The sequence below is a fragment of the Trachypithecus francoisi genome, unplaced genomic scaffold, assembly GCF_009764315.1.
Source record: "Trachypithecus francoisi isolate TF-2019V2 unplaced genomic scaffold, Tfra_2.0 Lachesis_group21, whole genome shotgun sequence".
NCBI lineage: Eukaryota > Metazoa > Chordata > Mammalia > Primates > Cercopithecidae > Trachypithecus > Trachypithecus francoisi.
Genome location: NW_022681467.1, coordinates 32,109,567 through 32,135,037, shown reverse-complemented (window position 1 = coordinate 32,135,037; position 25,471 = coordinate 32,109,567). Strand labels below are relative to the sequence as shown.

Genomic DNA, 25,471 nt, shown 5'->3' with positions numbered 1-25,471 from the left:
TTTTTTTTTTTTTTTTTTTTTTTTGAGACGAGTCTTGCTCTGCCGCCCAGGCTGGAGTGCAGTGGCCGGGTCTCAGCTCACTGCAAGCTCCGCCTCCTGGGTTTACGCCATTCTCCTGCCTCAGCCTCCCAAGCAGCTGGGACTACAGGCGCCCGCCATGTCGCCCGGCTAATTTTTGTATTTTTAGTAGAGACGGGGTTTCACCATGTTAGCCAGGATGGTCTCGATCTCCTGACCTCGTGATCCGCCCGTCTCGGCCTCCCAAAGTGCTGGGATTACAGGCTTGAGCCACCGCGCCCGGCCAAGAATCCTTACAGTTTTTTAATTTTTAATTTTTGTCTGATTTTCTGAACTGCCAACATTTCTTTCTTTCTTTTTTGTATCTTTAGTAGAGATGAGGTTTCACCATCTTGGCCAGGTTGGTATTGAACTCCTGACCTCATGATCCGCCCACCTCAGCTTCCCAAAGTGCTGGGATTACAGGCGTGAGCCACTGCACCCAGCCACCGTTTCTTATCTTTCCTTTTTCTTTTTTTTTTTTGAGATGGAGTCTCACTCTATCACCCAGGCTAGAGTGCAGTGGCACAATCTCAGCGCACTGCAGCCTCTGCCTCCTGTGTTCAAGCAATTCTCCTGCCTCAGCCTCCCAAGTAGTTGGGATTACAGGTGCCTGCCACCACGTCCAGCTCATTCTTGTATTTTTAGTAGAGATGGGGGGGTTTCACCATGTTGGCCAGGGTGGTCTTGAACTCCTGACTTCAAGTGATCCACCCACCTCGGCCTCCCAAAGTGCTGAGATTACAGGTATGACCACTGCACCCAGCCTTATCTTTCCCTTCTTCATGGCTTTTCCAAGGTGTTGAGTTCTTAAACATTATTTTTCATGGTATAACCCAAGGAGAGCTACATTGATACTACTACTTTAGAGGATGAAAAGACAGATTTTGGGCGGCCGGGCGCAGTGGCTCAAGCCTGTAATCCCAGCACTTTGGGAGGCCGAGACGGGCGGATCACGAGGTCAGGAGATCGAGACCATCCTGGCTAACACGGTGAAACCCCGTCTCTACTAAAAAAAAAAAATACAAAAAAATTAGCCGGGCGAGGTGGCGGGCGCCTGTAGTCCCAGCTACTTGGGAGGCTGAGGCAGGAGAATGGCGTGAACCCGGGAGGCGGAGCTTGCAGTGAGCTGAGACCCGGCCACAGCACTCCAGCCTGGGCGGCAGAGCGAGCTCCGTCTCAAAAAAAAAAAAAAAAAAAAAAAAAAAAGAAAAGACAGATTTTGGCTTGGGAAGGCCGACATTTCTGTAGTGAAAACGGGTATCTCCCGTGAAGCAAATGAAGTGTGCCCTTTAAGGATCCTAGTTGCCCATATTCTCTTCCAAAGCCCTGGGAGGAGTCATGTTTTTATAAAATTTACAAAATTCAGAAATTTTAATTGTAATCATAATCAGTTAAGACAACGTTTTTTGTTGTTGTTGTTGTTTTTCTAGATGGAAGCTCGCTCTGTTACCCAGGCTGGAGCGCAGTGGTACAATCTTGGCTCACTGCAATCTCTGCCTCCCAGGTTCAAGCAATTCTCCTGCCTCAGTCTCCCGAGTAGCTGGGACTACAGGCGTGTGCCACCACACCCTGCTAAGTTTTGTAATTTTAGTAGAGATAGGGTTTCACCGTGTTGGCCAGGCTGGTCTTGAACTCCTGACCTCAGGTGATCTGTCCACCTCAGCCTCCCATAGTGCCTGGCCTCCATTTCCATTTTTATAGTTTTAATGATTGAAAGAATTTTCCATAGACTAGCTTCTAACTATGATCATTTTAAACCTCGTTTGTCTTACTTTACTCATGTACTTCTGGTACAGACTTATAGGACACCTATATATCATGATCCCACCTCTGCTCCTGCAACTTTGTGCCATGGCAGCCTTTCCTATATCAGGACAGTTATCTATATTTGAAGTGCCCATGGAACTGCAAACCACATAAATAGATAAACCCAAAGTAAACGTATTCCAAACTCAACCCTTGGCCAGATCCAAAAAAAGTCTGAGGCAGGAAGATCACTTGAGCCCAGGAGTTTGGATTTTGATCAGCCTGGGCAACATGGTGAAACCCCGTCTCTATAAAAAAATGTAAAAATTAGCCAGGCATAGGCCGGGCGTGGTGGCTTACGCCTGTAATCCCAGCACTTTGGGAGGCCAAGGCAGGTGGATCACGAGGTCAGGAGATCGAGACCATCCTGGCCAACATGGTGAAACTCCATCTCTACTAAAAATACAAAAATTAGCTGAGCGTGGTGGCGGGTGCCTGTACTCCCAGCTACTCGGGAGGCTGAGGCAGGAGAGTCACTTTGAACCTGGGAGGTGGAGGTTGCAGTGAGCTGAGATCACGCCATTGCACTCCAGCCTGGGCGACAAGAGCAAAAACTACGTCTCAAAAGAAAAAAAAAAAAAGGTCAGGCATGGTGGCTCATGCTTGTAATCCCAGCACTTTGGGAGGCCGAGGCGGGTGGATCATGAGGTCAGGAGTTTGAGACTAGCCTGGCCAACACAGTGAAACCCCCTAAAAATATAATAGTTAGCTGGGCATGTTGGCAGGCGCCTGTAATCTCAGCTACTTGGGAGGCTGAGGCAGGAGAATCACTTGAATCTGGGAGGCGGAGTTTGTAGTGAACCGAGATTGCGCGACTGCATTCCAGCCTGGGCTACAAAGCTAGACGCCATCTCAAAAAAAAAAAAAAAATTAGCCAGGCATGATGGTGCCCACCTGTGGTCCCAGCTACTCAGGAGGCTGAGGCAGGAGAATTGTTTTTTTTTTTTTTTGAGACGGAGTCTTGCTGTATCACGAAGCTGGAGTGCAGTGGCACGATTTCAGCTCACTGCAGCCTCCGTCTCCCAGGTTCAAGAGATTCCTCTGCCTCAGCTTCCTGAGTAGCTTGGACTACAGGTGTGCTCCACCACACCTGGCTAATTTTTTGTCTTTTAGTAGAGACGGGGTTTCACCATGTTGGCCAGGATGGTCTTGATCTCCTGACCTTGTGATGGCAGGAGAATTGTTTGAGCCCAAGAGATCAAGGCTGCAGTGAGCCATGATTATGCCACTACACTCAAGCCTGGGCAACAGAGCAAAACCCTGTCTCCAAAAAAGAAGGGGAGGGAGTTTTATTCTACCAGGAAGTTACTTGAGAAGAAATGCTTGAGTTTTCTTTATTTTCTTGATATAAAATGATAGTGTAAAACCACTGTCATATGAAGGACAATAAAAAATCTTCCCCCAGAAGTAGGAAGGCCAGGCATCATGGCTCACACCTCATTTTGGGAGACTGAGGCGGGCAGATCACAACTTGGGAAAACTCCATCTCTACTAAAAATACAAAAATTAGCTGAGCGTGGTGGCACACGCCTGTAGTCCCAGCTACTCGGGAGGCTGAGGCATGAGAATTGCTTGAACCTGGGAGGCGGAGGCTGCAGTGAGCTGAGATCATGCCACTGGCACGCCAACCTGGGCGACAGAGCAAGACTCTGTCTCAAAAAAAAAATAAAAAAGGAAAAAAAGAAATGTTCCAGGCATTCAAATAATTAAAATACTATGTTATCTATCTGGATTTTGTGATGTGATATTTGTCAACTTTTAAAAATTTATAATCTGCTATAATTTATTTTCCTTTTCTCATTTTGAATAAACATTCACGTTTGTGCCAGATTTTGTATATTTAATTTTACATTCTTTTTCTAAATGGGGGCTCCAAAAATTGTAGAAGGTTCGGGTCCCATGAAACCTGGATCTGTCTTCATTAGGATGAGTATGTTGTCAAAGATAAGCCATAACCTTTTAGAATATCTAGTTATAACTTGTTTCTTCTGGCCCTTTGGAAATTGGAATTTCTTGTCTTTTATTCTGATTTTTTTTTTCTTCTTTCATACAGTCGTATCTACATACCGTGATTTTGACACTAAAATAAAACTTACTTTTTTTTTGAGACGAAGTCTTGCTCTGTTGCCCAGGCTGGAGTATAGTGGCATGATCTCGACTCAAAGCCTCTGCCTCCCGGTTTAAGTGATTCTCCTGCCTCAGCCTCCAGAGTAGCTGGGATTACAGGCGCAGGCTACCACCGCCAGCTAATTTTTGTATTTTTAGTAGAGATGTGGTTTCACCCTGTTGGCCAGGCTAGTCTGGAACTCCTGACCTCAAGTGATCCGCCCACCTCGGCCTCCCAAAGTGTTGGGATTACAGGCACGCCGAGCCTAAAATAAAACTTGGAAAGGATCATTAAGTGAAGGGCAGTTTATGTACTGTGTTCTTTACCTTGACTTTTTCACTTAGCAGCATGTCTTGGAGACCTTTCTCTGTCGCTACATGAAGAGCCTCCTCATTTTTTTCAGCAGTTGTCCCTATGCCCTTACGTGGCTATCCCGCTTCTGTCTGATGATTCTCTTGTTAATTGTCATTTGGATTTTGATGCCGGAATTGTTATCACTGTCAGTGCTGCAGTAACTTTGCACATATATCATTTCACATGAGTATGAGCCTGTCTGTAGGAGAAACTCTCAGCATTTGCATTCCCATCAGCAATGTATGGTAGAAGTTTAGGTTGGAAATAATGTTTTTCAGATTTTTCTTTTGTTTGTTTTTTTTTTTTTCTTGAGGCGGAGTCTCGCTCTGTCGCCCAGGCTGGAGTGCAGTGGCCGGATCTCAGCTCACTGCAAGCTCCGCCTCCCGGGTTTACGCCATTCTCCTGCCTCAGCCTCCCGAGTAGCTGGGACTACAGGCGCCCGCCACGTCGCCCGGCTAGTTTTTGTATTTTTAGTAGAGACGGGGTTTCACCATGTTCGCCAGGATGGTCTCGATCTCCTGACGTCGTGATCCGCCCGTCTCGGCCTCCCAAAGTGCTGGGATTACAGGCTTGAGCCACCGCGCCCGGCCTGGATTTTTCTTTTGTTATGGTAAAATGGACATACGTTAAATTTGTCATTTTAACCATTTTCAGGTGACATTAAGTACATTCATATGTTATACAACCACCTGCCATCCATCTCCAGTACTTTTTCATCTTCTCAAACGGAAACCCTGAACCCATTAAGTAGTGACTCCTTATTCTCTCCTCCCTGAAGCTGCTGGTAACCCCTCTTCTCCTTTTTATCTCTCTGAATTTTTTCTTTTCTTTTTTTTTTTTTTTTTTTTTGAGACTGGAGTTTTTGCTCATGTTGCCTAGGCTGGAGTGCAATGGCAGGATCTCAGCTCACCGCAACCTCCGCCTCCCGGGTTCAAACAATTCTCCTGCCTCAGCCTCCTGAGTGGCTGGGATTACAGGCATGTGCCCAGCTAATTTTGTATTTTTAGTAGAGATGGGGTTTCTCCATGTTGGTCAGGCTGGTCTTGAACTCTCCACCTCAGGTGATCTGCCTGCCTCAGCCTCCCAAAGTGCTAGGATTACAGGCATGAGCCACCGCGTCTGGCCGAATTTTTTTCTTTTTATTTATTTATTTTTAATAAAAATGGGGTTTTGCTGTATTGCCCAGACTGGTCTCAAACTCCTGGCCTCAAGTGATCTGGGATTATAGGTGTAAGCCACTGTGCCTGTGCCTGGTTTTTTTTTTTTTTTTTAAGGAAACAGAGTCTTCTGGCTCTGTCACCCAGGCTAGAGTTCAGTGGCACAGTCATAGCTTATTGTAAACTTGAGCTCCCAGGCTCAAGGGATCCTTCTGCCTCAGCTTCCTGAGGAGCTGGGACTATAGGTGTGCGTCGTTATACCCAGCTAATTTTTAAAATTTTTTGTAGAGCTGGGGTTTCATGATGTTGTCCAGGCTGTTTTTTGTTTGTGTGTGTGTTTCTTTGAGACAGAGTTTTGCTCTTGCATAGGCTGGAGTACAGTGGTGCAATCTCGGCTCACTGCAACTTCTGCTTCCCAGGTCCAAGTGATTTTCCTGCCTGAGCGTCCTGAGTAGCTGCGACAATAGATGCCCGCCTACACCTGCTAATTTTTAGAGTTTTTAGTAGAGACAGTGTTTTACCATGTTGTCAAGGTTGGTCTTGAACTCTTGACCTCAGGTGATCCACCCACCTCAGCCTCCCAAAGTGTTGGGATTACAGGTGTGAGCCACTGCACCTGACCAATTTTTGTATTTTTTAGTAGAGATGGGGTTCCACCATGTTGCCCAGCCTGATTTCAAACTCCTGGCCTGCCTTGGCCTCCCAAAATGTTGGGATTACAGGTATGAGCCAGTGTGCCTGGCTTAGAATTTCTTTGATGACAGCTGTGCCCTGATAGTCTCATTTTTCCATTGTACTGGAAGGTCTGGGTCCCTGGGAGCTGAGTGGGGCATGAAGGCCTGAGTGAGCTCTGTGCCTTGCTGACGGTGTTCCCAAGCTGAGTGGAAGAAGACTAAGGGTCTGGACATCCTCAACACTGAGTATATTACTTACTGTATAACCCTTCTGTTGTTGCTGTCTTCTCCCTCTCCTGTGCCTGGTGTCCATCAGTCCAGGACCTTCTGTATTCTTTGGAAAATAAATTTCTGATCTCTTGGCAGGGTCTGGGTTGCAGCCTTCGTAGGATCTAGGAGTCCACTGCTTTTTTTTCTGTTTTCTTTTTCTTTGACACCGTGTCTCACTGTGACGCGATCTCTGCTCACTGCAACATCCGCCTCCCAGGTTCCTGCGATTCTCATGGCTCAGCCTTCCGAGTAGGTGAGATTACAGGCGCCCGCCACCACAACTAGCTGATTTTTGAATTTTTAGTAGAGACATGGTTTTGCCATGTTGCCCAGGCTACTCTTGAACTCCTGTGCTCAAGTGATCCACCTGCCTCGGCCTCCCAAAGTGTTGGGATTAAAGAATAGAGAAAAGGGCCGGGCGCGGTGGCTCACGCCTGTAATCCCAGCACTTTGGGAGGCCGAGGCGGGTGGATCACAAGGTCAGGAGATCGAGACCATCCTGGCTAACATGGTGAAACCCTGTCTCTACTAAAAATACAAAAAATTAGCCAGGCGTGGTGGTGGGTCCCTGTAGTCCCAGCTACTTTGGGAGGCTGACGCAGGAGAATGGTGTCAACGCAGGAGGCGGAGGTTGTGGTGGCAGTGAGCTGAGATTGTGCCACTACACTCCAGCCTGGGCGACAGTGTGAGACTCCGTCTCAAAAAAAAAAAAAAATAGAGAAAAGGGAGGCACAGAGGGGCTAAGTAACACCTGAGGTTATAAAACTGGTCATTGGAGGAGGTAGGATTTTATTCCTGAAAGGTTAGTGGTCATATTATCTTCTCCATTTCTGACTCTAGTAATTTCAAGTCTTTATTCTTTTTTTCTTGATCAGTCTAGCTGAAGGTTTGTCAGTTGTTTTGACTTTTTTCAAAGAACCAACTTTTGGTTTTATTAATTTTCTCTATTGTTTTCTGTTGTCTGTTTTATTCATTTCTGCCCCAGCATTTGTTGCTTTTCCTCTTGTGTTTTGCTTACTTTAAATTTAGTTTGCTCTTCTTTTCTAATTTTTCTGGTATCTTTTTTTTTTGAGACAGAATCTTGCTCAGTCGCCCAGTCTGGAGTGCAGTGGCACGATCTCGGCTCACTGCAAGCTCCGCCTCCCGGGTTCCTGCCATTCTCCTGCCTCAGCCTCCCAAGTAGCTGGGACTACAGTAGGCGCCCGCCGCCACGCCAGGCTAATTTTTTGCATTTTTAGTAGAGACGGGGTTTCACCGTGTTAGCCAGGATGGTCTCAATCTCCTGACCTCATGGCCCGCCTGCCTCGGCCTCCCAAAGTGCTGGGATTACAGGCGTGAGCCACTGCGCCCGGCTTTTCTGGTATCTTAAAGTGGAAGGTTAGATTATTGATTTACTTTATTTATTTATTTATTTATTTATTTAAGACAGAGTCTTGCTCTGTCGCCCAGGCTGGAGTGCAGTGGCGCGATCTCGGCTCACTGCAAGCTCCGCCTCCCGGGTTCCAGCCATTCTCCTGCCTCAGCCTCCTGAGCAGCTGGGACTACAGGCGCCTGCCGCCACGCCCGGCTAATTTTTTTTTGTATTTTTAGTAGAGACGGGGTTTCATCGTGTTAGCCAGGATGGTCTCGATCTCTTGACCTCGTGATCTGCCCATCTCGGCCTCCCGAAGTGCTGGGATTACAGGCGTGAGCCACTGCGCCCGGCCGCCGGCTAATTTTTTGTATTTTTAGTAGAGACGAGGTTTCACCGTGTTAGCCAGGATGGTCTCAGTCACCTGACCTCGTGATCCCCACCGCCCCCCGCCTTGGCCTCCCAGAGTGCTGGGATTACAGGCGTGAGCCACTGCACCTGGCCTATAATCTTCATTTATTTATTTATTTATTTATTTTTATTTTTATTTTTTTTGAGACGGAGTCTCGCTCTGTCACCCAGGCTGGAGTGCTGTGGCCGGATCTCAGCTCACTGCAAGCTCCGCCTCCCGGGTTTAAGCCATTCTCCTGCCTCAGCCTCCCAAGTAGCTGGGACTACAGGCGCTGCCACGTCGCCCGGCTAGCTTTTTGTAGTTTTTAGTAGAGACGGGGTTTCACCGTGTTAGCCAGGATGGTCTCGATCTCCTGACGTCGTGATCCGCCCGTCTCGGCCTCCCAAAGTGCTGGGATTACAGGCTTGAGCCACCGTGCCCGGCCTTTATAATCTTCATTTAAAAAAAAAAAAAAAAAGGCACTTATGGGCCGAGTGCGGTGGCTCATGCCTGTAATCCCAGCATTTTGGGAGGCCGGGGTGGGCGGATCACCTGAGGTCAGGAGTTCAAGACCAGCCTGGCCAACATGGTGAAACTGCGCTTCTAAAAATAGAAAATTACCCAGGCCTGGTGGCAGGCGCCTGTAATCCCAGCTACTAGGGAGGCTGAGGCAGGAGCATTGCTTAAACCTGAGAGGCAGAGGTTGCAGTGAGCCGAGATCGTACCATTGCACTCCAGCCTGGGTGACAGAGCAAGACTCCGTCTCAAATAAATAAAAATTAAAGAAGAAAAAAAAAAGCGTGTATGGCCAGGCATGGTGGCTCATCCTGTTATACCAGCACTTTGGGAGGCTGAGGTGAGGATCAGTTGAGCTCAGGTGTTTGAGACCAGCCTGGGCAATGTAACAAGACCGCGTCCCTACAAAAAATAAAAAAATTAAGCCAAGTGTGGTGGCTTGCGCCTGTAGTTTCAGCCGTTCCAGAGGCTGAGGTGGGAGGATTGTTTGAGCCCAGGGGTGTGAGGCTGCAGTAAGCCCCGACTGCATGACTGCACGCCAGTGTGGGCAATAAAGCAAGACACTGTCTCAAAGGAATAAAAAGGCATTGATAGTTGTGAATTTTCCTTCAAGCACTGCTTTAGCTACATTTCATAAATTTTAAGCCTTTTTATTCATGTCATAATATTTTCTAATTCCCTTTTGGATTTCTTCTTTGAATCATTCATTATTTAGAGTATGTTGTTTAATTTCCACGTTTCACGTATTTGTGAGTTTCCCATGTTTCCCAAATTTCTAATTTCATTATAGTGTCCTCACAGAACACACTTTGTATTATTTGAATCCTTTTAAATTAATTGAGGTTTGTTTTATGACCTAGCATATGGTCTTTCCTGGAGAATGTTCCATGTTCACTTAAGAATAATGTGGCCCTGGTACCGTGGCTTATGCCTGTAATCCCGGCACTTTGGGAGCCTCAGGTGGGAGGATCCCTTTAGTCCAGAAGTTCGAGACCAACCTGGGCAACATAGACCCCATCTCTACAAAAAATAAAAAAATTAGCTGGAATGGGACATGCTTATACTCCAAGCTACTTGGGAGGCTGAGGTGGGAGATAACCTGAACCTGGGAATTTGAGTCTGCAGGGAATTGTGATCACACTTCTCCACTCCAGCCTGGTTGACAGAGCAAGATCCCATCTCAAAAAAATGGAAAAAGAAGAAAGAACCTGTATTCTGTGGTTGTAGGGTGCGGTGTTCTGTAGATGGGCGTTAGGTCTAGGTGGTGTAGGGTGCAGTGTTCTGTAGATCGGTGTTAGGTCTGGGTGGTTGGTAGTGTTGTCATGTGTTCAAGTCTTCTGTTTCCTGTTGATCTTCTGCCTACTTGTGCTATCCATTATTGAAAGTGGGAGTTGAAGTCCAACTGACTGTTGTTTCCTCCCTTCATTTGTCAGCCTTTGCTTCCTGTATTTTGGTGCTCTGCTGTTTCCATATATGTTTAAAACGTTACCTCTTTTTGATGGAATGACCTTTTTAAAATTATAAAATATCCTGCTTTAGTAGGAAATACTATCTTAGACCCAGACAATCTTGACTCCCGAGTCCATACTTTTATGCCCGTCCCAACTACCCTGTCCCTGAAGGTGTGACCTCTGGTATTTCTCCACCTCCTATATCCTCATTCATTTTGGATTCATCTAAGTGATCTTTGTCAGTTTGGTCTTCCTGCCCTGGATCTTGATAAGACAAGCTGAAATTTTATTCCGTACTCTGAGGAAGTCCTCAGCCCTTCCCCAGATGCCTGTAGATTCTAGAAGTTCCCACTCTACATCATCTTGGCCTCTGGGGCCTGCTTGCCTGCAGCATACCCTGGTGCTGTGTAGTTGCTGTGGCTTGAATGTGCCCCATGAGCGAAGTTCATGTGTTGTAAACTTAATCCCCAATGCAATAGTGTTGAGAGATGGGACCTCTAAGAGGCTCTGCCCTCATGAATGGATTAATGCTGTTACCACAGGAGTGGATTCCTGGTAAAATGTTGCGTTCAGCATTCTCTTGCCTTCTCTCCTGTGTACTCTCTCACCATGTGAGGCCTTCCACCATGTGATGAGGCAGCAAGAAGGCCCTCATCAGATGTAGTTCCTTGATCTTGGACTTCCCACCCTCCAGAACTGTGAGTCAAATAAACTTCTCTTCATTATTAGTTACCAGTCTCAGGTATTCTGTCATAGAAGCACAAAATGGGCTAAGTTGATAGTTTCCACAGTTCAGTCTTTCCCCTTCATCTCTGCCAGGCTCGCCTTAGACTCTGCAGTCACCAAACCTTGGTAACACAAGTGAATTGAGCCCTTTAGTGCTGGAGGATGAGAGGAAAGGCACACTTGACAAAAACGCAGAGATCAGTTTCCATGTTCTCCATCCTTGGGCATCTTCTAGGCCCTGGCTTTGCAGGGTTTGACTTGGCCCACCAGTACGCAGCCTCCTGTCACTATCCAGCTCCTGACTCTGGTCTCCTCTTCTGTGCATTTCCCAGCCCTCCTTCCCTCTCCCCTTTCCTCTCTGGAGCAAAAACACTTCTCTCCCTCTGCTTCCCGCAGAGCCATTTAACGGCTGCTTTTGTTGTCTTTGTTTCTTTGGCCCCTCAAGGGTCAGGCTCTAACTGTCTTCCTTGGTTAAGCCCAGAGTAATTTAGTAAGAGGGATATGAGGCAGTTAGATAAGAAAACTTCCCACCTGGCTTTCCATGCTGGCTTTTTCTTTTTTTTTTAGACAGGGTCTCACTGTGTCACCCAGGCTGGAGTGCAGTGGTGCGATCTCAGCTCACTGCAACCTCTATCTCCCGGGTTTAAGAGATTTTCGCCTCAACCTCCCAAATAGCTGGGATTACAGGTGTGTACCACCACACCCGGCTAATTTCATGCTGGCTTTCTTGTTCCAACTTTCTACTGTGGTTGGGTGAAATATTTTATTTATTTATTTATTTAAAGACAGGGTCTGACTCTGTCACCCAGGCTGGAGTGCAGTGGCGCAATCAAGGCTCACTGCAACCTCCACCTCCTGGGCTCAAGCAATCCTTCCGCCTCAGCCTCATGAGTAGCTGGGACTATTGTTGGCATTTCCTGGACATTTTGATGATTGTGGGAGAATAAATTTTTTTTTTTTTTTTTTTGAGATGAGTCTTCCTATGTTGTCCAGGCTGGTCTTGAACTCCTGAGCTCAAGTGATCCTCGTGCCTCAGCCTCCTGAGGAGCTAGGATTACAGGTAGGAGCCATCACACCTGTCAGGAGCAGAATATTTGAAGTCAGGACTTTTCCAGAAGAGTATGACAGATTTGTGATTCTGAGGGAATTATCAAACTGAGGCCCAGGCAGAACTCACAGTAAGTCAGTGGTGGAGCCTCTGCCCTGGGATGTATCTTGACTTCGGCGAGCCCTGAGGTGGGTGCACCTTGGGTCATTCCCCCACCTTCCCTGAGCCTAACTTCCCATCTGGAAAGTGGGTAGCAGCACTGTCTCTTCCTGAGGCTGTCATGAGAGATAAGCAACAAAATACTCCTGCCATGCCCTGCCGGTGACTTGGCAAGCAGTAGGGAAAGTTACAGCACCTTCACTAGTCACATTTGATGACTTCTGTAATTATCTGATGCGTTTGTTTTTAAAAATTTATTTTTTGAGACAGGGTTTCACTCTGTCGCTTAGGCTGGAGCGCAGTGACTCAATCTCAGCTCACTGCAACTTCTGTCTCCCGCCTCCACTTCCTGAGTAGCTGGGACAACAGCGCATTGTACCATGCCTGGCAAATTGTATTTTTTGTAGAGATGAGGTTTCACCATGTTGCCCAGGATTGTCTCAAACTCCTGAGCTCAAGCAACCTACCCACCTTAGCCTCCCAAAGTGCTGGGATTACAGGCATGAGCCACCGCGCCTGGTCGGTCTGATGTATTTCACAAATCAGTGTGTATGTAGCCGGGCATGGTGGTGGGTGCCTGTAATCCTAGCTACTTTGGAGGCTGAGCAGGAGAATCACTTGAGCCTGGGATGTGGAGATTGCAGTGAGCCGAGATTGTGCCACTGTACTCCAGCTTGGATGGCAGAGCGAAAAAAAAAAGTGTGTGAGTGATTCACACTTGTTGCCCAGGCTGGAGTGCAATGGCATGATGTCGGCTTACCACAACCTCTGCCTCCCGGGTTCAAGCAGTTCTCCTGCCTCAGCCTCCCAAGTAGCTGGGATTACAGGCATGCGCCACCATACCCAGCTAATTTTGTATTTTTGGTAGAGTCAGGGTTTCACTATGTTGGCCAGGCTGGTCTTGAACTCCTGACCTCAGGTGATCCACCCGCCTCAGCCTCCCAAAGTGCTGGGATTACAGGTGTGAGCCACCACGCCGGCTGTGTGTCTGTATTTTATATGAGAAAGACTAGTTTCTGTAGTAAGTCAAATTGACAGAGAATATTTACATTTTACATGGAATAGCAGGAAGCACCAAAGAGAAATCTGTCCTTTTTGGTTGAGGACAAAGCATATGTCCACGCAAAATATTTGTATATGAATATTCATAATAACCTTATTCATAATAGCCCCAAACTATAAGCAACCCAAATGTTTATCAACCGGTAAAAGGGTAAATCGGTTGTATTCTGTCTATACAGTGGAATATTTCTCGGCAATCAAAACTATATTTGCACACAATAACATAGGCCAATCTCACAAATATGCTAAGTGAAAGAAGCCAGACACAAAATAATAAATATTGTGGCCGGGCGCGGTGGCTCACGCCTGTAATCCCAGCACTTTGGGAGGCCGAGGCGGGCGGATCACAAGGTCAGGAGATCGAGACCACGGTGAAACCCCGTCTCTACTAAAAATACAAAAAATTAGCCGGGCGCGGTGGTGGGCGCCTGTAGTCCCAGCTACTCGGGAGGCTGAGGCAAGAGAATGGCGTGAACCCGGGAGGCGGAGCTTGCAGTGAGCCGAGATCGTGGCACTGCACTCCAGCCAGGGGGACAGAGCGAGACTCCGTCTCAAAAAAAAAAATAAAAATAAATAAATAAATATTGTATGACCCATTCATATAAAATTTTAGAAAAGCCAAAGAAATTTATAGAAAGTAAATCAGTGGTTTCCTGGGGTGAGGGGTGGGAGAATGGCTTGATTTAAAGAGGGGCATAAAGGAACATTTGCCAAAACTAATTTTATTATGCCAATAGAGTGGGCACATTATATGGGTTTTCTTTTTTTTTTTTCTTTTTTTGAGATGGAATCTTACTCTGCTGTCAGAGCTGGAGTGCAGTGGCGCGATCTTGGCTCACTGCAAAAAAAAAAAAAAAAAATTATTTTTAGTTTTGACACAGTCTCTGTTGCCCAGTCTGGAAGTTGAGGGGTGCAATCACCGCTCACTGCGGCATCAACCTCCCAGGTTCAAGGGATTCTCCTGCCTCAGCCTTCCAAGTAGCTAGGACTACAGGCGTGCACTAACATGCAAGGCTTTTTTTTTTTTTTTTTTTTTTTGAGACAGAGTCTTGCTCTGTCTCCCAGGCTGGCGTGCAGTGGTGCGATTTTGGCTCATTGCCACCTCAGGCTCCCAGGGTTCAAGTGATTCTCCAGCCTCAGCCTCCCGAGTAGCTGGGATTACAGGCGCCCACCACCACACCTGGTGAATTTTTTTTTTTTTTTTTTTTTGAGACGGAGTCTCGCTCTGTCGCCCAGGCTGGAGTGCAGTGGCGGAATCTCGGCTCACTGCAAGCTCCGCCTCCCGGTTTACGCCATTCTCCTGCCTCAGCCTCCCGAGTAGCTGGGACTACAGGCACCCTTCACCTCGCCCGTCTAGTTTTTTTTTTTTTTTTTTTTTTTTTTTTTTTTTTTGAGACGGAGTCTGGCTGTCGCCCAGGCTGGAGTGCAGTGGCGGATCTCAGCTCACTGCAAGCTCCGCCTCCCGGGTTTACGCCATTCTCCTGCCTCAGCCTCCCGAGTAGCTGGGACTACAGGCGCCAGCCACCTGGCCCGGCTAGTTTTTGTATTTTTAGTAGAGACGGGGTTTCACCGCGTTAGCCAGGATGGTCTCGATCTCCTGACCTCGTGATCCGCCCGTCTCGGCCTCCCAAAGTGCTGGGATTACAGGCTTGAGCCACCGCGCCCGGCCCCGTCTAGTTTTTTTGTATTTTTTAGTAGAGACGGGGTTTCACTGTGTTAGCCAGGATGGTCTCGATCTCCTGACCTCGTGATCCGCCCGTCTCGACCTCACAAATTGCTGGGATTACAGGCTTGAGCCACCGCGCCCGGCCACCTGGCTAATTTTTGTATTTTTAGTAGAGACGGGCTTTGTGTTGGTCAGGCTGGTCTCAAACTCCTGACCTCAGGTGATCCACCTGCCTCGGCCTCCCAAAATGTTGGGATTATAGGAGTGAGCGACCACACCCAGCCATATCTATCTATCTATCTATCTATCTATCTATCTGTATTTTTTTTTGAGACAGAGTCTCACTCTGTCATCCAGGCTGGAGTGCACTGGCGTGATCTTGGCTCACTACAACCTCCACCTCTCGGAATCAAGCAATTCTCCTGCCTCAGCCTCTCAAGTAGCTGGGATTACAGGCACATGCCACCACGCCCGGCTAATTTTTGTATTTTTAGTAGAGACAGGGTTTCACCATATTGGCCAGGCTGGTCTGGAACTCCTGACCTCAGGTGATCCACCTGCCTCAGCCTCCCAAAGTGCTGGGATTACAGGCGTGAGCCACTGCATCCGGCTTAATTTGTTAAATGTTTTATAGAGATGGGGACTTCTATGTTGGCCAGGCTGGTCTTGAACTCCTGGCCTCAAGCATTCTTTCCTCTTCAGCCTTCCAAAGTGCTAGGATTACAGGCATGATCCACTGCGCCTGGCCAAATTATATGGTTTTTAAAAACCCCACACAGCTATGGGACAAGGACAAACCAAGAGTAAAGAAAAGGAAATGCAACAATAGCAAATAGTTAAACTTAATCAGACGTCAAATTGAGGTAGACCAACAGCTTCCATACTCAGTGAAGCGACGCTCTTGGTTCACTGGGTTGTAAGTCTACTTTCTCATCACCCCAGATGGAGACATTTTGCAGCTCAGCATTTGAATAATAAACAGTGTCCTTTAAGGACCAAGTACCAAGGCCGGGCACGATGGCTCACAAGTGTTATTCTAGCACTTTGGGAGTCTGAGGTGGGTGAATTGCTTGAGCCCGGGAGTTTGAGACCAGACTGGGCAAGATGGTGATACCCCGTCTTTACAAAAAATAAAAAAATTAGCCAGGTGTGGTGGCACGTGCCTGTAGTCTCAACCACTCAGGAGGCTGAGGTGGGAGAATAGCGTGAGCTCAGGTGGTCAAGGCTGCAGTGAGCCGTGTTCATGCTCCTGCATTCCAATCTCAGCAACGTAGGCCCTGTCTCAAAAAGAAAGAAGGAAAAAAAATAAAGGGAAAAAAATTAAAAAAAATAAAGATGTTAAAAAAAAGGCAAAGTACTATGTGCCTGATAGTTCGCCTTTAACTAAAGTGGATTCCTTTCTTTTCTTTTTGAGACAGAGTCTCACTCTGTCACCCAGGCTGGAGTACAGTGGCACAATCTTGGCTCACTGCAACCTCCGCCTCCCGGGTTCAAGCGATTCTCTTGCCTCAGCCTCCGCAGTAGCTGGGAATACAAGTGCATGCCACTACACCCAGCTAATTTTTGTATTTTTAGTAGAGACGGGAGTTCACTATGTTGGCTAGGCTGGTCTCGAACTCCTGACCTCATGATTACCTCAGCCTCCCAAAGTTCTGGGATTACAGGTGTGAGCCACCGTGCCCAGCCAGTGGATTCCCTTCTTAAAGGCAGATTTAGATCTGACTTTTCCATTTTCCTTTTTTTTTTTGAGACAGAGTGTCTCTCTGTTCTCTCTCTGTTGCCCAGGCTGGACACAATCTTGGCTCACTACAACCTCCACCTCCCGGGTTCAAGCAATTCTTCTGCCTCAGCCTCCTGAGTAGCCGAGACTACAGGTACGTGCCAGCACGCTTGGCTAATTTTTGTATTTTTAGTAGAGACGGGGTTTTACCATGTTGGCTAGGCAGGTCTCCAACTCCTGACCCCAAATGATCTGCCTGCCTTAGCCTCCCAAGTGTGAGCCACTGCACCTGGCCTCATTTTTCATTCTCAAAGGTGAGGAGTGCTTATAATTCTGTTTCTGAGGATCTCCATCCTTAGAGCAGGAGAAACTATTGGAGGTTTTTGGCTGGGGTAGTGATGTGGTCAGATAGACTTGGAAAGTGCAACCTGAAATGGCCCTGTGGAGGGTGGAGGAGAGGGTCAGGAAGGCCAGTTAAGAGGCCATTGCAGGTCGTGTAGTTGCATGCTTGACATTTATGCATTTTTCCATATGTGAATTATGCTTCAGGTTTTGTTTTTGTTTTTTTTTTTGGAGAGTCAGAGTTTTGCCATGTTGCCCAGGCTTGTCTTGAACTCCTGAGCTTAAGGGATCACCTGCCTCAGCCTACCAAAGTGCTGGGATTACAGGCGTGAACCACCGCGCCCAGCCCATGCTTCAATTTTTTAAAAAAAGACTATCACAGCTGAGCACGGTGGTGGCTGCCTGTAATCCTCCTGAGTTCGGAAGATCACTTGAGGTAAGGAGTTTGAGACCAGCCCCTGTAACTTGGCAAGACTCCATCTTTATTTAGGGGAAAAAACAAAAAACTGAAAATCACAGTGGTCCATGTAAAGTTTAAAGCTCAGATAAAGGGGTTCTGGGCCCAGTGGGAACAGTATGACAAGTCTGGTGACTTGGGCAGGATTCTGGCTTAGAGCTTTCCAGAGTTTGAAGAGGGATTGGGTGAAGGTAGAGGCCAACATGGGGAGAAAATCAAGTCACACTTAAGAACTGAAGGTGGAAATGTCTGAGTGAGACTTATGAGCCGTTGCTGAATGAACAAACTGACTGTAGCTCTGGGGGTCCTGCTAGGAAGGGGAGCCAAGTGAAGGCCTGACACCCATCCTCAAGTGTTGTGGCTCGGGGAGCTGGGACGGCCTTCTTGGACCACTTGGGGAAGGCTTGGAGGGTCTCTGTGGGAGGAAGTCATTTCTTCATATCCCCTCCCTCCCTCAGATACTCTCCTTGCCTATTTGTCTCTTCTCACAGATATGTCTGGGGCTGGGGGTACAGTGTCCCAGTGACAAGGGTCTGACCCACCTGGCTTTGAGTCTGGTTCTGATGTTCCCTAGTGGTATGATTGAGCCTGGATAGGTTGCATTGCCTCTTTGAGCCTCTATTTCCTCATCTCTCAAGTGAGGATGATATCCTGTTTGCTGGCATATGACTCACTTACCCCTTTTCCCCCTTTCTAAAAAATGCTTTCTGCAATTTAATTTTAATTTTAATTTTTGTTGTTGTTTGTTTTTTTGAGACATAGTCGCTGTGTCACCCAGGATGGACTGCAGTGGCACAATCTCAGCTCACTGCAGCCTGGACCTCCCAGACTCCGATGATCCTCCCACTTTAGCCTCTTTAGTAGCTGGGACTTCAGGCATGCACCTCCATGTCTGATTAATTTTTATATTTTTTGTAGATATGGGGTCTTGCCATGTTGCCCAGGCTGTTCTTGAACTCCTGCGCTCAAGTGATCCGCCTACCTTGGCCTCCCAAACTGCTGGCATTGCAGCTGTCAGCCACTGTGCCTGGCCTGTTCTGCAGCTTCCCTGCTGTCTTTTCTTTTTTTTGAGACGGAGTTTTGCTTTTGTTGTCCAGTGCAATGGCATGATCTCGGTTCACTGCAACCTCCGCCTCCCAGGTTCAAGCGATTCTCCTGCATCAGCCTCCCAAGTAGCTGGGATTACAGGCATAGGCCACCACATCTGGCTAATTTTTTTTTTTTTTTTTTTTTTTTTTGAGGCGGAGTCTCGCTCTGTCGCCCAGGCTGGAGTGCAGTGGCCGGATCTCAGCTCACTGCAAGCTCCGTCTCCCGGGTTTACGCCATTCTCTTGCCTCAGCCTCCCGAGTAGCTGGGACCACAGGCGCCCACCTCGTCACCCGGCTAGTTTTTTGTATTTTTAAGTAGAGATGGGGTTTCACCGTGTTCGCCAGGATGGTCTCGATCTCCTGACCTCATGATCCGCCCGTCTCAGCCTCCCAAAGTGCTGGGATTACAGGCTTGAGCCACCGCGCCCGGCCTTAATTTTTTGTATTTAGTAGAGATCTGGTTTCACCATATTAGTCAGGCTGGTCTTGAACTCCTGACCTTAGGCGATCCACCCACTTCGGCTTCCCAAAGTGCTGGGATTACAGACATGCACCACTGCGACTGGCCTTTTCTTTTGAGACTGAGTCTTGCTTTGTTGCCCAGGCACTCCACTCACTGCAACCTCCGCCTCCCGGGTTCAAGTGATTCTCCTGCCTCAGCCTCCCCAGTAGCTGGGTTTTACAGGCGCCTGCCACCACGCCCAGCTAATTTTTGTATTTTTAGTAGAGTTGGGATTTCACCATGTTGGCCAGGCTGGTCTGGAACTCCTGACATCAAGTGATGCACCCGCCCCAGCCTCCCAAAGTGCTGGGATTACAGGTGTGAGCCACCGTGCCCAGCATTCCTTACCTTCTTATAACATGCCCATATTGTGGATGGAAGCGAATGGTACAAAGTGGGGCCCTTGGGCACCCCAGGCTGATTTAGACTCCTGAGGGCTTAATAGGCCTGGGGCTGCTAGTCCCTTGAGATTGCTTCCTAGCATCTTGCAGCTTGGGGGACCTTACTGGTGCTGAAGAGGCCATGCCTGTCTGGGAAAGCAGACAGGGTCAGGAATTCTGAGCATCGTGGCCCAAATTCGCTGTGTGACCTTCGTCGTCCCCTAGTGGTGAAGTGTGGCAACATCGTGTCCGGCAGGAACTGGTTGTGTGGCTTTGTGCCAGATTTTGTTGACTTTTGCAGCAGGCGCTGGGTAGGAATTCCCTCATTATATTTTTTGCATTGTGGCTTGCTTTTTAGTTGCTGTTATTTGCTTGGGTGCAGTTCTCTTATTTGCTTTTACACCATTATATTTATTGAACGGGGCTTCATTCAATAAATGCAAATCCTATGTGTTTTCTTACTATATACACTTTGAACATCCCTGATCTGAAAATCCTAAGTCTGAAATGCTTCAACATTTGAAACGTTTTGAGCACCAACATGGCGCCACGCGTGGAATACTCAATTCACCAGGTGTGATGGGTCACAGTCAAAACTTTGTATTGTGCACAGAATGATTAAAAATAATGTATACCAGCCTGGGCAACATGGTGAAACCCCGTGTTTACAAAAAATACAAGAATTAGCTAGGTGTGGTGGCACACACATGGAGCCACAGTTACTTGTGGGGGCTGAGGCAGGAGGATTACTTGAGCCCAGGGGATCAAGGCTGCAGTGAGCCATGATCGTACCATTGTACTCCATTCTGGGCGACAAAGATAGACTGTCTCAAAAAACAAAAAAACAAAAAAACCCCAAAAAGATCTCACAGAGGCATTTGCGACACGTTCCATCTGGCTCCACATCCTTCTCCTTACCTTGCCCCAATCTCTAGCCCTGAGACCACGGGCAAAGTTCCTCCTTCACTTTGGCTTTGTTTATTTGTTTTTTGAGACAGAGTTTCACTCTGTTGCCCAGGCTGGAGTGCAGTGGTGTGATCTTGGCTCACTGCAACCTCTGCCTCCCAGGATCAAGCGATTTTCCTGCCTCAGCCTCCTCAGTAGCTGGGATTACAGGCATGCGCCGCCATGGCCGGCTAATTTTGTATTTTTAGTAGAGACGGGGCTTCTCCATGTTGGCCAGGCTGGTCTCAAACTCCTGACCTCAAGTAATCCGCCCGCCTCGGCCTCCCAAAGTGGTGGAAGTACAGGCGTGAGCCACCGCGCCCGGGCAATTGGGTTTGTTTTTTCATCAGTTAAGGGTGATGACCAGGGTTCCTTCTGAATTGCAGATAAACCTCCATCAGTTTTTGTGTCCTTTCTCCATCCGTCCTTATTGAGGTTTATTCATCAGGTAGGACCCTGTTAGTTTCAGGTACTGTCTTATGTAAGCTTCACTCCTTCTCTCTTCCCAGTAAGGGTGGCTCCGTCTTTTCCTTGTCCTCCTCACTTGCATATGACACACTGCATTCAGGACACAAGGTCATCACTGTGTCCCCAGGCACCACCTCTAAGCCCCGCCCCACCCTAGGAATCCACCCTTGAGGGTTTTGAATGGGTCCTTGGCTATGTGTGAAGAGTCCCTTGGGCAATTCTGCAGTGGTTAAGTCTGCATGTTTTAAAATTACACTGAAGTTCTTGGGCGATACTCTCATCCCTTGTCTTTTCTCCCTCACATTGCTTTTGATATGTAGCTCTGTTGATATGTGGACATTGAGTCCTGCGCGGTATCCACAGTATGCGTTCATCACGTTTCACTTGCTGATTTTCCTCTTGATAGATACGTAGGTTCCCTTCAATTCCCTGCTACTGTCAGTGCTGCCTCAGTGAACATGTTCCTACCCCTTCTGGGCCTATGGACAATTCTCTGCTATTTGTTTCCAAGTGTGGAGTTGCTGCATCAGAAGGGATTTGCTTGCTCACAGGCACTGCGTGGTTGCCCTCCTGCGCTGCTGCGCCAGTGTGTCCTCCCATCACCCATGCCTTAGACTTCTCTGCATCTTTTCCAATGGTGTTATCCCTCTCTCTAAATTTTGATAAGCTGATGGGCATGAAATGCCTTATTTTTAATTTGCTTTTCTTTCTGACTGCAGTTGTCCCTTCATATCTGAAGGTTCTACATCCATGGATTCAACCAACTTCTGATAGAAAATATCATGAGGCAGGAGGATCACTTGAGCCCAGGAATTTGAGACCAGCCTGGGCAACATAGGGAGACTGCTTCTACAGAAAAAAAAAAAGAAAATGAGCCGCGCGGTGGCTCACGCCTGTAATCCCAGCACTTCGGGAGACTGAGGCAGGCAGATCACCTGAGGTTGGGCGTTTGAGACCAGTCTGATCAACATGGTGAAACCCTGTCTCTACTAAAAATACAAAATTAGCCAGGCATGGTGGCGCATGCCTGTAATCCCAGCTACTCGGGAGGCTGAGGCAGGCGAATCGCTTGAATCTAGGAGGCGGAGGTTGCGGTGAGCCGAGTTCGCGCCATTGCACTCCAGCCTGGGCAACAAGGGTGAAACTCCATCTCAAAAAAAAGAAAAAACCAATAAAAATAACAATACCACCAAAAAACAATACAGTAAGGCTGGGCTCGGTGGCTCACGCCTGTAATCTCAGCACTTTGGGAGGCCGAGGTGGATGGATCACCTGAGGTCAGGAGTTCGAGACCAGCCTGGCCAACATGGTGAAACCCAGACTCTACTAAAAATATAAAAGTTAGCTGGACATGGTGGTGTGTGCCTGTAATCCCAGCTAGTCTGGAGGCTGAGGCAGGAGAATCCCTTGAACCCAGGAGGTGGAGATTGCAGTGAACCAAGATCACCCCACTACACTCCAGCCTGGGTGACAGAGCGAGACTTCATCTCAAAAAACAACCACCACCACCACCAAATACTTTCACGGACTCTGGTGTTTTCCCCCACCTGTCTATCTTTCCTTTTTTGTTTATTTATTTATTTATATATTTTTAGAGAGAGAGTCTCCCTCTGTCACCCAGGCTGGTGTGCGGTGGCGCGATCATAGCTCAGTGTATCCTTGAACTTCTGGTTTTCAGCGATCCTCCCACCCCAGCCTCTTTTCCTTTTTTGAAATGGAATCTCACTCTGTTGCCCAGGCTGGAGGGCAGTGGCGTGATCTCAGCTCACTGCAACCTCCACGTCCTGGGTTCAAGTGATTCTCCTGCCTCAGCCTCCTGAGTAACTGGGACTACAGGTGTGCATCACCACACCTGGGTAATTTTTGTATGTTTAGTGGAGATGAGGTTTCACCATGTTGGCCAGGCTACTCTCGAACTCCTGACCTCATGTGATCCACCTGCCTTGGCCTCCCAAAATGCTGGGATTACAGGCGTGAGCCACCATGGCTGGCCTGATTCTCTGTTTTGTGTTTGGCTCTTGACCAAGCTGCTTCTCATAGCTGGCAACAATGGTTTTATGATCTCTTTGTTTATCAGGATGGTGGCGGTCTGTTTTTTATCTAGAGAGAGATGACAGGAAACCTGATTTGTTAGATTTTTTTTGGTCATTATTTTGTATGCTTGTGATCTCACGTCACTTAAGGAAACATTGAAAGGAGAAAGCCCATTGAGATGTGGATCAGTGAGTTTTTGTGTTTTTTTGGTTTAACGTGATATATGAATGAGATTGTAGAACTGAAGCTTCAAATCTCTGTGTCTATAAGAGTTTGAAATACTCTTCTACCACCATAATATATCAAATTAAATTATAATGTCTCTTAAATTTTAAGATCTAGGCCAGTCGCTGTGGCTCACACCTGTAATCCTAGCACTTTGGGAGGCCGAGGTGGGTGGATCACCTGAGGCCAGGAGTTCAAGGCCAGTCTGACCAACATGGTGAAACCCCAACTCTACTAAAAATACAAAATTAGCTGAGCATGGTGGTGCATGCCTGTAATCCCAGATACTTAGGAGGCTGAGGCAGGAGAATCACTTTAACTTGGGAGGTGGAGGTTGCAGTGAGCTGAGATCATGCCACTGCACTCCATTCTGGGTGACAGAGTGAAACTCCGTATCAAAAAAAAACAATTTAAGATTCATTTTGATTCTTTTATAGGGTCTAATCAGGCTGCCAGAAAGATAAGGAAACACAAAAATTTTCAGAAAATAAATGGAATTTCTAATGTTTTAAAAGTTCTAGCCTTTGGAGGAATAAAAAAGGAACCTGTCAGGTATGGTGATATGTGCTTGTAGTCTTAGCTACTCAGGAGGATCACTTGAGGCCAAGAGTTTGAGGCCAGCCTGCGCAACAAAGTGAGACCCCCATCTCTAACAAAAATTTAAAAATTGGCTAGGTGTGGTGGCACAGGCCTATAATCCCAGCACTTTGGGAGGCCAAGGCAGGTAGATCACCTGATGTCAGGAGTTTGAGACCAGCCTGGCCAACATGGTGAAACCCTGTCTCTACTAAAAATACAAAAAATTATACAGGTGTGGTGGCGGGTGTCTGTAATCCCAGCTACTTGGGAGGCTGAGGCAGGATAATTGCTTGAACCTGGGAGGTGGAGCTTGCCGTGAGCTGAGATCATGCCATTGCACTCCATCTGGGCAACAAGAGTGAAACTCTGTAAAAAAAAGAAAAACCACAAAAATTTAAAAATTAAGGCCAGGCGTGGTGGCTTACACTTATAATCTCACCGCTTTGGGAGGCCAAGGTGGGAGGATTGCTTGAGCCCAGGATTTTGACACCAGCCTGGGCAACATAGCAAGGCCCCGTCTCTACAAAAAAAAAAAAAAAAATTAGTCAGGTGTGGTGGCACAGGTCTATAGTACCAGCTGCTCAGGAGGCTCAGGTGGAAGAATTGCTTTAGCCCAGGAGTTCTAGGCTGCAGGAACTATGATCACACCACTGCACTCCAGCCTGAGCAAGAGAGACCCAGTCTCAAAAAGCTAGACAAATACTAGGAAGAAATAGAAAAATTTACAGTTTTACAATGATGTTGAGCACTTAAAAATGTATTTGGTGGTATTTAAAGTGTTCTTATTAAGTGTACGTATTTTGGCCGGGTGCGGTGGCCCACCCCTGTAATCCCAGCACTTTGGGAGGCTGAGGCGGGCAGATCACAAGGTCAAGAGATCGAGACTGTCCTGGCGAACATGGTGAAACCCCGTCTCTACTAAAAATACAAAAATTAGCTGGATGTGGTGGCATGTACCTGTAGTCTCAGCAACCAGGAGGTTGAGGCAGAAGGATCGCTTGAACCTGGGAGGCGGAGGTTGCAGTGAGCCAAGATCGTGCCACTGCACTCCAGCCTGGGAGAAAGAACGAGACTCTGTTTCAGAAAAAAAAAAAAAAAAAAGAAGTGTATGCATTTCTTCTGAGATTCCTTTTCATGTTACCATTTTTTTCCTACTGCGTTGTTTTTCTGATTGAATTATTGAAGCTTTATATAGATTAGTGTTAACTCTTGTTTAGTTAAATATGCTGCAAATATTTCCTCCCAGTATGCATTTGGCTTTTCACTTTGCTTATGGTTTCTTTAGCCCTATAAAAATAATTTTGACTTCATGCATTTAAATCTGCCAGTCTTTTCCTTTGTGGCTTCTGGGTTTTGTGCTAGACTTGGAAAGTTCTGGGGGTCCTTTACTGCTGGCCTGCGGGTGCTGCAGGTCCTGCCCTGCCCTGCTCTGCCCTGCCCTGCCCTGACCAGAGTGCTTTCCTCTTCCCTTCCTGTGGGTCACAGTAGCCCCCAGGCCAGTTCTGAAGCCAGTGAGGCTGGACTGGTCCTGACCTCTTCCCGCCTGTATGCGAAGCTCTTCTGTCTCGGGGTGGAGGTGGGGTGGGCTGTGACAGAATTGCACACTGGGGCTTGACATCTAGATGACACGTCCTTGCCTCCTTCCAGAAATGCCTTTGGTGCTGCAGTGGCTCTGCTGAGAGGACCTTATGACCCTGGTGTCCGGGCATGTGTGGTCTGTACCCTGGGACACTCTGAGACCCCCCTCCCACACCCTTGGGTCTGGCAGCATCGAATAGGTGGCTAGGCTTAGGGTCGCCCAGGGCCGTGTGTGTAGCTGGAGGACTGCAGCCTGTGGCCAGGGGTGAGAACGTGGTTGGGACCGAGTTTGGGATACTATTGGGCCTGGTTTGGAGCTTGTTCGGGTCTCGCCCCTTCTAGAGTTGATACCGGG

General features: G+C 47.6%; 1 long non-coding RNA gene across 2 annotated transcripts in view; it reads left to right on the top strand.

Moving 5' to 3' along the window:
- LOC117068733 overlaps positions 1–25,471 on the top strand; it is an 89,172-nt gene that overhangs the window by 7,403 nt on the left and 56,298 nt on the right. The gene's annotated exons all lie outside the window — the stretch shown is intronic.